This window comes from Petromyzon marinus, chromosome 20 (genome assembly GCF_048934315.1).
Source record: "Petromyzon marinus isolate PM22_M1 ecotype Great Lakes invasive population chromosome 20, UKy_Petmar_22M1.pri1.0, whole genome shotgun sequence".
Classification (NCBI taxonomy): Eukaryota; Metazoa; Chordata; class Hyperoartia; order Petromyzontiformes; family Petromyzontidae; genus Petromyzon; species Petromyzon marinus.
In genome coordinates, this window is record NC_133686.1 from 12843271 (window position 1) to 12858203 (window position 14933).

The 14933-nt window shown below is 46.5% G+C and overlaps 1 long non-coding RNA gene across 1 annotated transcript in view; it reads right to left on the minus strand.

Moving 5' to 3' along the window:
* LOC142925387 (uncharacterized) overlaps positions 1–14933 on the minus strand; it is a 133577-nt gene that overhangs the window by 68329 nt on the left and 50315 nt on the right. Inside the window, exon 1 of the long non-coding RNA XR_012942370.1 lies at positions 1–14933. This exon is cut by the window's left edge and continues 59400 nt beyond it; it is cut by the window's right edge and continues 50315 nt beyond it. This is a non-coding gene — a long non-coding RNA (uncharacterized LOC142925387).

The following is a 14933-nucleotide window of genomic DNA, read 5'->3' on the forward strand; positions in this document are numbered from 1 at the left end:
GTGTTCATAGAGGAAGTGTTCCATGGTTTTCATAGAGGAAGTGTCCCATGGTGTTCATCGAGGAAATGTTCCATGGTGTTCATCGAGGAAGTGTTCCATGGTGTTCATCGAGGAAATGTTCCATGGTGTTCATCGTGGAAGTGTTCCATGGTGTTCATCGAGGAAATGTCCCATGGTGTTCATAGAGGAAATGTCCCATGGTGTTCATAGAGGAAGTTTCCCATGGTGTTCATTGAGGAAATGTTCCATGGTGTTCATCGAGGAAGTGTTCCATGGTGTTCATCGAGGAAATGTACCATGGTGTTCATAGAGGAAGTGTCCATTGGTGTTCACCGAGGAAATGTCCCATGGTGTTCACCGAGGAAATGTCCCATGGTGTTCACTGAGGAAATGACCCATGGTGTTCATCGAGGAAATGTCCCTTGGTGTTCACTGAGGAAATTTAACATGGTGTTCACCGAGGAAATGTCCATGGTTTTCATAGAGGAAATGTCCCATGGTGTTCATCGAGGAAATGTCCCATGGTGTTCACCGAGGAAATGTCCCATGGTGTTCATAGAGGAAATATCCCATTGTGTTCATAGAAGAAATGTCCCATTGTGTTCATAGAGGAAATGTCCCATGGTGTTCATAGAGGAAATGTCCCATGGTGTTCACTGAGGAAATGTTCCATGGTGTTCACCGAGGAAATGTCCCATGGTGTTCATCGAGGAAATGTCTCATGGTGTTCATCGAGGAAGTGTACCATGGTGTTCATCGAGGAAATGTCCCATGGTGTGTCAGAGGAAGTGTCCCATGGTGTTCACCGAGGAAATGTCCCATGGTGTTCACCGAGGAAATGTACCATGGTGTTCACCGAGGAAATGTCTCATGGTGTTCATCGAGAAAATGTCCCATGGTGTTCACCGAGGAAATGTCCCATGGTGTTCACCGAGGAAATGTCCCATGGTGTTCATCGAGGAAGTGTCCCATGGTGTTCATCGCGGAAGTGTCCCATGGTGTTCATCGAGGAAATGTCCATGGTGTTCATAGAGGAAGTGTTCCATGGTCTTCATAGAGGAAGTGTCCCATGGTGTTCATCGAGGAAATGTTCCATGGTGTTCATCGAGGAAGTGTTCCATGGTGTTCATCGAGGAAATGTTCCATGGTGTTCATCGTGGAAGTGTTCCATGGTGTTCATCGAGGAAATGTCCCATGGTGTTCATAGAGGAAATGTCCCATGGTGTTCATAGAGGAAGTGTCCCATGGTGTTCATTGAGGAAATGTTCCATGGTGTTCATCGAGGAAGTGTTCCATGGTGTTCATCGAGGAAATGTACCATGGTGTTCATAGAGGAAGTGTCCCATGGTGTTCACCGAGGAAATGTCCCATGGTGTTCACCGAGGAAATGTCCCATGGTGTTCACCGAGGAAATGACCCATGGTGTTCATCGAGGAAATGTCCCTTGGTGTTCACTGAGGAAATTTAACATGGTGTTCACCGAGGAAATGTCCATGGTTTTCATAGAGGAAATGTCCCATGGTGTTCATCGAGGAAATGTCCCATGGTGTTCACCGAGGAAATTTCCCATGGTGTTCATAGAGGAAATATCCCATTGTGTTCATAGAAGAAATGTCCCATTGTGTTCATAGAGGAAATGTCCCATGGTGTTCATAGAGGAAATGTCCCATGGTGTTCACTGAGGAAATGTTCCATGGTGTTCACCGAGGAAATGTCCCATGGTGTTCATCGAGGAAATGTCTCATGGTGTTCATCGAGGAAGTGTACCATGGTGTTCATCGAGGAAATGTCCCATGGTGTGTCAGAGGAAGTGTCCCATGGTGTTCACCGAGGAAATGTCCCATGGTGTTCACCGAGGAAATGTCCCATGGTGTTCATCGAGGAAATGTCCATGGTGTTCATAGAGGAAATGTCCCATGGTGTTCACCGAGGAAATATCCCATGGTGTTCATCGAGGAAATGTCCATGGTGTTCATAAAGGAAATGTCCCATGGTGTTCACTGAGGAAATTTCCCATGGTATTCACTGAGGAAATGTCCCATGGTGTTCACCGAGGAAATGTTCCATGGTGTTCACCGAGGAAATATCCCATGGTGTTCATCGAGGAAATGTTCCATGGTGTTCATCGAGGAAATGTCCCAAGGTGTTCATAGGAAAGTGTCTCATGGTGTTCACCGAAGAAATGTCCCATGGTGTAAACCGAGGAAATGTCCCATGGTGTTCATAGAGGAAATGTCCCATTGTGTTCAAAGAGGAAATGTTCCATGGTGTTCATCGAGGAAATGTCCCATGGTGTTCATCGAGGAAATGTCCCATGGTGTTCACTGAGGAAATATCCCATGGTGTTCACCAAGGAAATGTCCAATGGTGTTCATCGAGGAAATGTCCCATGGTGTTCACTGAGGAAATGTCCCATGGTGTTCACCGAGGAAATGTCCCATGGTGTTCATAGAGGAAGTGTCCCATGGTGTTCACCGAGGAAATGACCCATGGTGTTCATCGAGGAAATGTCCCTTGGTGTTCACTGAGGAAATTTAACATGGTGTTCACCGAGGAAATGTCCATGGTTTTCATAGAGGAAATGTCCCATGGTGTTCATCGAGGAAATGTCCCATGGTGTTCACTGAGGAAATGTCCCATGGTGTTCACCGAGGAAATGACCCATGGTGTTCATCGAGGAAATGTCCCTTTGTGTTCACTGAGGAAATTTAACATGGTGTTCACCGAGGAAATGTCCATGGTTTTCATAGAGGAAATGTCCCATGGTGTTCATCGAGGAAATGTCCCATGGTGTTCACCGAGGAAATGTCCCATGGTGTTCATAGAGGAAATATCCCATTGTGTTCATAGAAGAAATGTCCCATTGTGTTCATAGAGGAAATGTCCCATGGTGTTCATAGAGGAAATGTCCCATGGTGTTCACTGAGGAAATGTTCCATGGTGTTCACCGAGGAAATGTCCCATGGTGTTCATCGAGGAAATGTCTCATGGTGTTCATCGAGGAAGTGTACCATGGTGTTCATCGAGGAAATGTCCCATGGTGTGTCAGAGGAAGTGTCCCATGGTGTTCACCGAGGAAATGTCCCATGGTGTTCACCGAGGAAATGTACCATGGTGTTCACCGAGGAAATGTCTCATGGTGTTCATCGAGAAAATGTCCCATGGTGTTCACCGAGGAAATGTCCCATGGTGTTCACCGAGGAAATGTCCCATGGTGTTCATCGAGGAAGTGTCCCATGGTGTTCATCGCGGAAGTGTCCCATGGTGTTCATCGAGGAAATGTCCATGGTGTTCATAGAGGAAGTGTTCCATGGTTTTCATAGAGGAAGTGTCCCATGGTGTTCACCGAGGAAATGTACCATGGTGTTCACCGAGGAAATGTCTCATGGTGTTCATCGAGAAAATGTCCCATGGTGTTCACTGAGGAAATGTCCCATGGTGTTCACCGAGGAAATGTCCCATGGTGTTCATCGAGGAAGTGTCCCATGGTGTTCATCGCGGAAGTGTCCCATGGTGTTCATCGAGGAAATGTCCATGGTGTTCATAGAGGAAGTGTTCCATGGTTTTCATAGAGGAAGTGTCCCATGGTGTTCACCGAGGAAATGTACCATGGTGTTCACCGAGGAAATGTCTCATGGTGTTCATCGAGAAAATGTCCCATGGTGTTCACCGAGGAAATGTCCCATGGTGTTCACCGAGGAAATGTCCCATGGTGTTCATCGAGGAAGTGTCCCATGGTGTTCATCGCGGAAGTGTCCCATGGTGTTCATCGAGGAAATGTCCATGGTGTTCATAGAGGAAGTGTTCCATGGTTTTCATAGAGGAAGTGTCCCATGGTGTTCATCGAGGAAATGTTCCATGGTGTTCATCGAGGAAGTGTTCCATGGTGTTCATCGAGGAAATGTTCCATGGTGTTCATCGTGGAAGTGTTCCATGGTGTTCATCGAGGAAATGTCCCATGGTGTTCATAGAGGAAATGTCCCATGGTGTTCATAGAGGAAGTGTCCCATGGTGTTCATTGAGGAAATGTTCCATGGTGTTAATCGAGGAAGTGTTCCATGGTGTTCATCGAGGAAATGTAGCATGGTGTTCATAGAGGAAGTGTCCCATGGTGTTCACCGAGGAAATGTCCCATGGTGTTCACCGAGGAAATGTCCCATGGTGTTCACCGAGGAAATGACCCATGGTGTTCATCGAGGAAATGTCCCTTGGTGTTCACTGAGGAAATTTAACATGGTGTTCACCTAGGAAATGTCCATGGTTTTCATAGAGGAAATGTCCCATGGTGTTCATCGAGGAAATGTCCCATGGTGTTCACCGAGGAAATTTCCCATGGTGTTCATAGAGGAAATATCCCATTGTGTTCATAGAAGAAATGTCCCATTGTGTTCATAGAGGAAATGTCCCATGGTGTTCATAGAGGAAATGTCCCATGGTGTTCACTGAGGAAATGTTCCATGGTGTTCACCGAGGAAATGTCCCATGGTGTTCATCGAGGAAATGTCTCATGGTGTTCATCGAGGAAGTGTACCATGGTGTTCATCGAGGAAATGTCCCATGGTGTGTCAGAGGAAGTGTCCCATGGTGTTCACCGAGGAAATGTCCCATGGTGTTCACCGAGGAAATGTCCCATGGTGTTCATCGAGGAAATGTCCATGGTGTTCATAGAGGAAATGTCCCATGGTGTTCACCGAGGAAATGTCCCATGGTGTTCACCGAGGAAATATCCCATGGTGTTCATCGAGGAAATGTCCATGGTGTTCATAAAGGAAATGTCCCATGGTGTTCACTGAGGAAATTTCCCATGGTGTTCACTGAGGAAATGTCCCATGGTGTTCACCGAGGAAATGTTCCATGGTGTTCACCGAGGAAATATCCCATGGTGTTCATCGAGGAAATGTTCCATGGTGTTCATCGAGGAAATGTCCCAAGGTGTTCATAGGAAAGTGTCTCATGGTGTTCACCGAAGAAATGTCCCATGGTGTAAACCGAGGAAATGTCCCATGGTGTTCATAGAGGAAATGTCCCATTGTGTTCAAAGAGGAAATGTTCCATGGTGTTCATCGAGGAAATGTCCCATGGTGTTCATCGAGGAAATGTCCCATGGTGTTCACTGAGGAAATGTCCCATGGTGTTCACCAAGGAAATGTCCAATGGTGTTCATCGAGGAAATGTCCCATGGTGTTCACTGAGGAAATGTCCCATGGTGTTCACCGAGGAAATGTCCCATGGTGTTCATAGAGGAAGTGTCCCATGGTGTTCACCGAGGAAATGACCCATGGTGTTCATCGAGGAAATGTCCCTTGGTGTTCACTGAGGAAATTTAACATGGTGTTCACCGAGGAAATGTCCATGGTTTTCATAGAGGAAATGTCCCATGGTGTTCATCGAGGAAATGTCCCATGGTGTTCACTGAGGAAATGTACCATGGTGTTCACCGAGGAAATGACCCATGGTGTTCATCGAGGAAATGTCCCTTGGTGTTCACTGAGGAAATTTAACATGGTGTTCACCGAGGAAATGTCCATGGTTTTCATAGAGGAAATGTCCCATGGTGTTCATCGAGGAAATGTACCATGGTGTTCACCGAGGAAATGTCCCATGGTGTTCATAGAGGAAATATCCCATTGTGTTCATAGAAGAAATGTCCCATTGTGTTCATAGAGGAAATGTCCCATGGTGTTCATAGAGGAAATGTCCCATGGTGTTCACTGAGGAAATGTTCCGTGGTGTTCACCGAGGAAATGTCCCATGGTGTTCATCGAGGAAATATCTCATGGTGTTCATCGAGGAAGTGTACCATGGTGTTCATCGAGGAAATGTCCCATGGTGTGTCAGAGGAAGTGTCCCATGGTGTTCACCGAGGAAATGTCCCATGGTGTTCACCGAGGAAATGTACCATGGTGTTCACCGAGGAAATGTCTCATGGTGTTCATCGAGAAAATGTCCCATGGTGTTCACCGAGGAAATGTCCCATGGTGTTCACCGAGGAAATGTCCCATGGTGTTCATCGAGGAAGTGTCCCATGGTGTTCATCGCGGAAGTGTCCCATGGTGTTCATCGAGGAAATGTCCATGGTGTTCATAGAGGAAGTGTTCCATGGTTTTCATAGAGGAAGTGTCCCATGGTGTTCATCGAGGAAATGTTCCATGGTGTTCATCGAGGAAGTGTTCCATGGTGTTCATCGAGGAAATGTTCCATGGTGTTCATCGTGGAAGTGTTCCATGGTGTTCATCGAGGAAATGTCCCATGGTGTTCATAGAGGAAATGTCCCATGGTGTTCATAGAGGAAGTGTCCCATGGTGTTCATTGAGGAAATGTTCCATGGTGTTCATCGAGGAAGTGTTCCATGGTGTTCATCGAGGAAATGTACCATGGTGTTCATAGAGGAAGTGTCCCATGGTGTTCACGGAGGAAATGTCCCATGGTGTTCACCGAGGAAATGTCCCATGGTGTTCACCGAGGAAATGACCCATGGTGTTCATCGAGGAAATGTCCCTTGGTGTTCACTGAGGAAATTTAACATGGTGTTCACCGAGGAAATGTCCATGGTTTTCATAGAGGAAATGTCCCATGGTGTTCATCGAGGAAATGTCCCATGGTGTTCACCGAGGAAATGTCCCATGGTGTTCATAGAGGAAATATCCCATTGTGTTCATAGAAGAAATGTCCCATTGTGTTCATAGAGGAAATGTCCCATGGTGTTCATAGAGGAAATGTCCCATGGTGTTCACTGAGGAAATGTTCCATGGTGTTCACCGAGGAAATGTCCCATGGTGTTCATCGAGGAAATGTCTCATGATGTTCATCGAGGAAGTGTACCATGGTGTTCATCGAGGAAATGTCCCATGGTGTGTCAGAGGAAGTGTCCCATGGTGTTCACCGAGGAAATGTCCCATGGTGTTCACCGAGGAAATGTACCATGGTGTTCACCGAGGAAATGTCTCATGGTGTTCATCGAGAAAATGTCCCATGGTGTTCACCGAGGAAATGTCCCATGGTGTTCACCGAGGAAATGTCCCATGGTGTTCATCGAGGAAGTGTCCCATGGTGTTCATCGCGGAAGTGTCCCATGGTGTTCATCGAGGAAATGTCCATGGTGTTCATAGAGGAAGTGTTCCATGGTTTTCATAGAGGAAGTGTCCCATGGTGTTCATCGAGGAAATGTTCCATGGTGTTCATCGAGGAAGTGTTCCATGGTGTTCATCGAGGAAATGTTCCATGGTGTTCATCATGGAAGTGTTCCATGGTGTTCATCGAGGAAATGTTCCATGGTGTTCATCGAGGAAATGTCTCATGGTGTTCATCGAGGAAGTGTACCATGGTGTTCATCGAGGAAATGTCCCATGGTGTGTCAGAGGAAGTGTCCCATGGTGTTCACCGAGGAAATGTCCCATGGTGTTCACCGAGGAAATGTCCCATGGTGTTCATCGAGGAAATGTCCATGGTGTTCATAGAGGAAATGTCCCATGGTGTTCACCGAGGAAATATCCCATGGTGTTCATCGAGGAAATGTCCATGGTGTTCATCGAGGAAATGTCCAATGGTGTTCATCGAGGAAATGTCCCATGGTGTTCACTGAGGAAATGTCCCATGGTGTTCACCGAGGAAATGTCCCATGGTGTTCATAGAGGAAGTGTCCCATGGTGTTCACCGAGGAAATGACCCATGGTGTTCATCGAGGAAATGTCCCTTGGTGTTCACTGAGGAAATTTAACATGGTGTTCACTGAGGAAATGTCCATGGTTTTCATAGAGGAAATGTCCCATGGTGTTCATCGAGGAAATGTCCCATGGTGTTCACTGAGGAAATGTACCATGGTGTTCACCGAGGAAATGACCCATGGTGTTCATCGAGGAAATGTCCCTTGGTGTTCACTGAGGAAATTTAACATGGTGTTCACCCAGGAAATGTCCATGGTTTTCATAGAGGAAATGTCCCATGGTGTTCATCGAGGAAATGTACCATGGTGTTCACCGAGGAAATGTCCCATGGTGTTCATAGAGGAAATATCCCATTGTGTTCATAGAAGAAATGTCCCATTGTGTTCATAGAGGAAATGTCCCATGGTGTTCATAGAGGAAATGTCCCATGGTGTTCACTGAGGAAATGTTCCATGGTGTTCACCGAGGAAATGTCCCATGGTGTTCATCGAGGAAATGTCTCATGGTGTTCATCGAGGAAGTGTACCATGGTGTTCATCGAGGAAATGTCCCATGGTGTGTCAGAGGAAGTGTCCCATGGTGTTCACCGAGGAAATGTCCCATGGTGTTCACCGAGGAAATGTACCATGGTGTTCACCGAGGAAATGTCTCATGGTGTTCATCGAGAAAATGTCCCATGGTGTTCACCGAGGAAATGTCCCATGGTGGTCACCGAGGAAATGTCCCATGGTGTTCATCGAGGAAGTGTCCCATGGTGTTCATCGCGGAAGTGTCCCATGGTGTTCATCGAGGAAATGTCCATGGTGTTCATAGAGGAAGTGTTCCATGGTTTTCATAGAGGAAGTGTCCCATGGTGTTCATCGAGGAAATGTTCCATGGTGTTCATCGAGGAAGTGTTCCATGGTGTTCATCGAGGAAATGTTCCATGGTGTTCATCGTGGAAGTGTTCCATGGTGTTCATCGAGGAAATGTCCCATGGTGTTCATAGAGGAAATGTCCCATGGTGTTCATAGAGGAAGTGTCCCATGGTGTTCATTGAGGAAATGTTCCATGGTGTTCATCGAGGAAGTGTTCCATGGTGTTCATCGAGGAAATGTACCATGGTGTTCATAGAGGAAGTGTCCCATGGTGTTCACTGAGGAAATGTCCCATGGTGTTCACCGAGGAAATGTCCCATGGTGTTCACCGAGGAAATGACCCATGGTGTTCATCGAGGAAATGTCCCTTGGTGTTCACTGAGGAAATTTAACATGGTGTTCACCGAGGAAATGTCCATGGTTTTCATAGAGGAAATGTCCCATGGTGTTCATCGAGGAAATGTCCCATGGTGTTCACCGAGGAAATGTCCCATGGTGTTCATAGAGGAAATATCCCATTGTGTTCATAGAAGAAATGTCCCATTGTGTTCATCGAGGAAATGTCCCTTGGTGTTCACTGAGGAAATTTAACATGGTGTTCACCGAGGAAATGTCCATGGTTTTCATAGAGGAAATGTCCCATGGTGTTCATCGAGGAAATGTCCCATGGTGTTCACTGAGGAAATGTACCATGGTGTTCACCGAGGAAATGACCCATGGTGTTCATCGAGGAAATGTCCCTTGGTGTTCACTGAGGAAATTTAACATGGTGTTCACCGAGGAAATGTCCATGGTTTTCATAGAGGAAATGTCCCATGGTGTTCATCGAGGAAATGTACCATGGTGTTCACCGAGGAAATGTCCCATGGTGTTCATAGAGGAAATATCCCATTGTGTTCATAGAAGAAATGTCCCATTGTGTTCATAGAGGAAATGTCCCATGGTGTTCATAGAGGAAATGTCCCATGGTGTTCACTGAGGAAATGTTCCATGGTGTTCACCGAGGAAATGTCCCATGGTGTTCATCGAGGAAATGTCTCATGGTGTTCATCGAGGAAGTGTACCATGGTGTTCATCGAGGAAATGTCCCATGGTGTGTCAGAGGAAGTGTCCCATGGTGTTCACCGAGGAAATGTCCCATGGTGTTCACCGAGGAAATGTACCATGGTGTTCACCGAGGAAATGTCTCATGGTGTTCATCGAGAAAATGTCCCATGGTGTTCACCGAGGAAATGTCCCATGGTGTTCACCGAGGAAATGTCCCATGGTGTTCATCGAGGAAGTGTCCCATGGTGTTCATCGCGGAAGTGTCCCATGGTGTTCATCGAGGAAATGTCCATGGTGTTCATAGAGGAAGTGTTCCATGGTTTTCATAGAGGAAGTGTCCCATGGTGTTCATCGAGGAAATGTTCCATGGTGTTCATCGAGGAAGTGTTCCATGGTGTTCATCGAGGAAATGTTCCATGGTGTTCATCGTGGAAGTGTTCCATGGTGTTCATCGAGGAAATGTCCCATGGTGTTCATAGAGGAAATGTCCCATGGTGTTCATAGAGGAAGTGTCCCATGGTGTTCATTGAGGAAATGTTCCATGGTGTTCATCGAGGAAGTGTTCCATGGTGTTCATCGAGGAAATGTACCATGGTGTTCATAGAGGAAGTGTCCCATGGTGTTCACCGAGGAAATGTCCCATGGTGTTCACCGAGGAAATGTCCCATGGTGTTCACCGAGGAAATGACCCATGGTGTTCATCGAGGAAATGTCCCTTGGTGTTCACTGAGGAAATTTAACATGGTGTTCACCGAGGAAATGTCCATGGTTTTCATAGAGGAAATGTCCCATGGTGTTCATCGAGGAAATGTCCCATGGTGTTCACCGAGGAAATGTCCCATGGTGTTCATAGAGGAAATATCCCATTGTGTTCATAGAAGAAATGTCCCATTGTGTTCATAGAGGAAATGTCCCATGGTGTTCATAGAGGAAATGTCCCATGGTGTTCACTGAGGAAATGTTCCATGGTGTTCACCGAGGAAATGTCCCATGGTGTTCATCGAGGAAATGTCTCATGGTGTTCATCGAGGAAGTGTACCATGGTGTTCATCGAGGAAATGTCCCATGGTGTGTCAGAGGAAGTGTCCCATGGTGTTCACCGAGGAAATGTCCCATGGTGTTCACCGAGGAAATGTCCCATGGTGTTCATCGAGGAAATGTCCATGGTGTTCATAGAGGAAATGTCCCATGGTGTTCACCGAGGAAATATCCCATGGTGTTCATCGAGGAAATGTCCATGGTGTTCATAAAGGAAATGTCCCATGGTGTTCACTGAGGAAATTTCCCATGGTGTTCACTGAGGAAATGTCCCATGGTGTTCACCGAGGAAATGTTCCATGGTGTTCACCGAGGAAATATCCCATGGTGTTCATCGAGGAAATGTTCCATGGTGTTCATCGAGGAAATGTCCCAAGGTGTTCATAGGAAAGTGTCTCATGGTGTTCACCGAAGAAATGTCCCATGGTGTTAACCGAGGAAATGTCCCATGGTGTTCATAGAGGAAATGTCCCATGGTGTTCAAAGAGGAAATGTTCCATGGTGTTCATCGAGGAAATGTCCCATGGTGTTCATCGAGGAAATGTCCCATGGTGTTCACTGAGGAAATGTCCCATGGTGTTCACCAAGGAAATGTCCAATGGTGTTCATCGAGGAAATGTCCCATGGTGTTCACTGAGGAAATGTCCCATGGTGTTCACCGAGGAAATGTCCCATGGTGTTCATCGAGGAAATGTTCCATGGTGTTCATTGAGGAAATGTCCCAAGGTGTTCATAGAGAAAGTGTCTCATGGTGTTCACTGAAGAAATGTCCCATGGTGTTAACCGAGGAAATTTCCCATGGTGTTCATAGAGGAAATGTCCCATGGTGTTCATAGAGGAAATGTTCCATGGTGTTCATCGAGGAAATGTCCCATGGTGTTCATCGAGGAAATGTCTCATGGTGTTCACTGAGGAAATGTCCCATGGTGTTCACCGAGGAAATGTCCCATGGTGTTCATCGAGGAAATGTCCCATGGTGTTCACTGAGGAAATGTCCCATGGTGTTCACCGAGGAAATGTCCCATGGTGTTCAACGAGGAAATGTCTCATGGTGTTCATTGAGAAAATGTCCAATGGTGTTCATCGAGGAAGTGTCCCATGGTGTTCATCGCGGAAGTGTCCCATGGTGTTCATCGAGGAAATGTCCATGGTGTTCATAGAGGAAGTGTTCCATGGTTTTCATAGAGGAAGTGTCCCATGGTGTTCATCGAGGAAATGTTCCATGGTGTTCATCGAGGAAGTGTTCCATGGTGTTCATCGAGGAAATGTTCCATGGTGTTCATCGTGGAAGTGTTCCATGGTGTTCATCGAGGAAATGTCCCATGGTGTTCATAGAGGAAATGTCCCATGGTGTTCATAGAGGAAGTGTCCCATGGTGTTCATTGAGGAAATGTTCCATGGTGTTCATCGAGGAAGTGTTCCATGGTGTTCATCGAGGAAATGTACCATGGTGTTCATAGAGGAAGTGTCCCATGGTGTTCACCGAGGAAATGTCCCATGGTGTTCACCGAGGAAATGTCCCATGGTGTTCACTGAGGAAATGACCCATGGTGTTCATCGAGGAAATGTCCCTTGGTGTTCACTGAGGAAATTTAACATGGTGTTCACCGAGGAAATGTCCATGGTTTTCATAGAGGAAATGTCCCATGGTGTTCATCGAGGAAATGTCCCATGGTGTTCACCGAGGAAATGTCCCATGGTGTTCATCGAGGAAATGTCTCATGGTGTTCATCGAGGAAGTGTACCATGGTGTTCATCGAGGAAATGTCCCATGGTGTGTCAGAGGAAGTGTCCCATGGTGTTCACCGAGGAAATGTCCCATGGTGTTCACCGAGGAAAGGTCCCATGGTGTTCATTGAGGAAATGTCCATGGTGTTCATAGAGGAAATGTCCCATGGTGTTCACCGAGGAAATATACCATGGTGTTCATCGAGGAAATGTCCATGGTGTTAATAAAGGAAATGTCCCATGGTGTTCACTGAGGAAATTTCCCATGGTGTTCACTGAGGAAATGTCCCATGGTGTTCAACGAGGAAATGTTCCATGGTGTTCACCGAGGAAATATCCCATGGTGTTCATCGAGGAAATGTTCCATGGTGTTCATCGAGGAAATGTCCCAAGGTGTTCATAGGAAAGTGTCCCATGGTGTTAACCGAGGAAATGTCCCATGGTGTTCATAGAGGAAATGTCCCATGGTGTTCAAAGAGGAAATGTTCCATGGTGTTCATCGAGGAAATGTCCCATGGTGTTCATCGAGGAAATGTCCCATGGTGTTCACTGAGGAAATGTCCCATGGTGTTCACCAAGGAAATGTCCAATGGTGTTCATCGAGGAAATGTCCCATGGTGTTCATCGCGGAAGTGTCCCATGGTGTTCATCGAGGAAATGTCCATGGTGTTCATAGAGGAAGTGTTCCATGGTTTTCATAGAGGAAGTGTCCCATGGTGTTCATCGAGGAAATGTTCCATGGTGTTCATCGAGGAAGTGTTCCATGGTGTTCATCGAGGAAATGTTCCATGGTGTTCATCGTGGAAGTGTTCCATGGTGTTCATCGAGGAAATGTCCCATGGTGTTCATAGAGGAAATGTCCCATGGTGTTCATAGAGGAAGTGTCCCATGGTGTTCATTGAGGAAATGTTCCATGGTGTTCATCGAGGAAGTGTTCCATGGTGTTCATCGAGGAAATGTACCATGGTGTTCATAGAGGAAGTGTCCCATGGTGTTCACCGAGGAAATGTCCCATGGTGTTCACCGAGGAAATGTCCCATGGTGTTCACTGAGGAAATGACCCATGGTGTTCATCGAGGAAATGTCCCTTGGTGTTCACTGAGGAAATTTAACATGGTGTTCACCGAGGAAATGTCCATGGTTTTCATAGAGGAAATGTCCCATGGTGTTCATCGAGGAAATGTCCCATGGTGTTCACCGAGGAAATGTCCCATGGTGTTCATCGAGGAAATGTCTCATGGTGTTCATCGAGGAAGTGTACCATGGTGTTCATCGAGGAAATGTCCCATGGTGTGTCAGAGGAAGTGTCCCATGGTGTTCACCGAGGAAATGTCCCATGGTGTTCACCGAGGAAAGGTCCCATGGTGTTCATTGAGGAAATGTCCATGGTGTTCATAGAGGAAATGTCCCATGGTGTTCACCGAGGAAATATACCATGGTGTTCATCGAGGAAATGTCCATGGTGTTAATAAAGGAAATGTCCCATGGTGTTCACTGAGGAAATTTCCCATGGTGTTCACTGAGGAAATGTCCCATGGTGTTCAACGAGGAAATGTTCCATGGTGTTCACCGAGGAAATATCCCATGGTGTTCATCGAGGAAATGTTCCATGGTGTTCATCGAGGAAATGTCCCAAGGTGTTCATAGGAAAGTGTCCCATGGTGTTAACCGAGGAAATGTCCCATGGTGTTCATAGAGGAAATGTCCCATGGTGTTCAAAGAGGAAATGTTCCATGGTGTTCATCGAGGAAATGTCCCATGGTGTTCATCGAGGAAATGTCCCATGGTGTTCACTGAGGAAATGTCCCATGGTGTTCACCAAGGAAATGTCCAATGGTGTTCATCGAGGAAATGTCCCATGGTGTTCACTGAGGAAACGTCCCATGGTGTTCACCGAGGAAATGTCCCATGGTGTTCATGGAGGAAATGTTCCATGGTGTTCATCGAGGAAATGTCCCAAGGTGTTCATAGAGAAAGTGTCTCATGGTGTTCACTGAAGAAATGTCCCATGGTGTTAACCGAGGAAATTTCCCATGGTGTTCATAGAGGAAATGTCCCATGGTGTTCATAGAGGAAATGTTCCATGGTGTTCATCGAGGAAATGTCCCATGGTGTTCATCGAGGAAATGTCTCATGGTGTTCACTGAGGAAATGTCCCATGGTGTTCACCGAGGAAATGTCCCATGGTGTTCATCGAGGAAATGTCCCATGGTGTTCACTGAGGAAATGTCCCATGGTGTTCACCGAGGAAATGTCCCATGGTGTTCAACGAGGAAATGTCTCATGGTGTTCATTGAGAAAATGTCCCATGGTGTTCATAGAGGAAGTGACCCATGGTGTTCACCGACGAAATGTCCCAGGGTGTTCACCGAGGAAATGTCCCATGGTGTTCATCGAGAAAATGTCCCATGGTGTTCATCGAGGAAGTGTCCCATGGTGTTCATAGAGGAAGTGTCCCATGGTGTTCACCGAGGAAGTGACCCATGGTCTTCACCGACGAAATGTCCCATGGTGTTCACCGAGGAAATGTCCCATGGTGTTCACCGAGGAAATGTCCCATGGTGTTCACCGAGGAAATGTCCCATGGTGTTCAACGAGC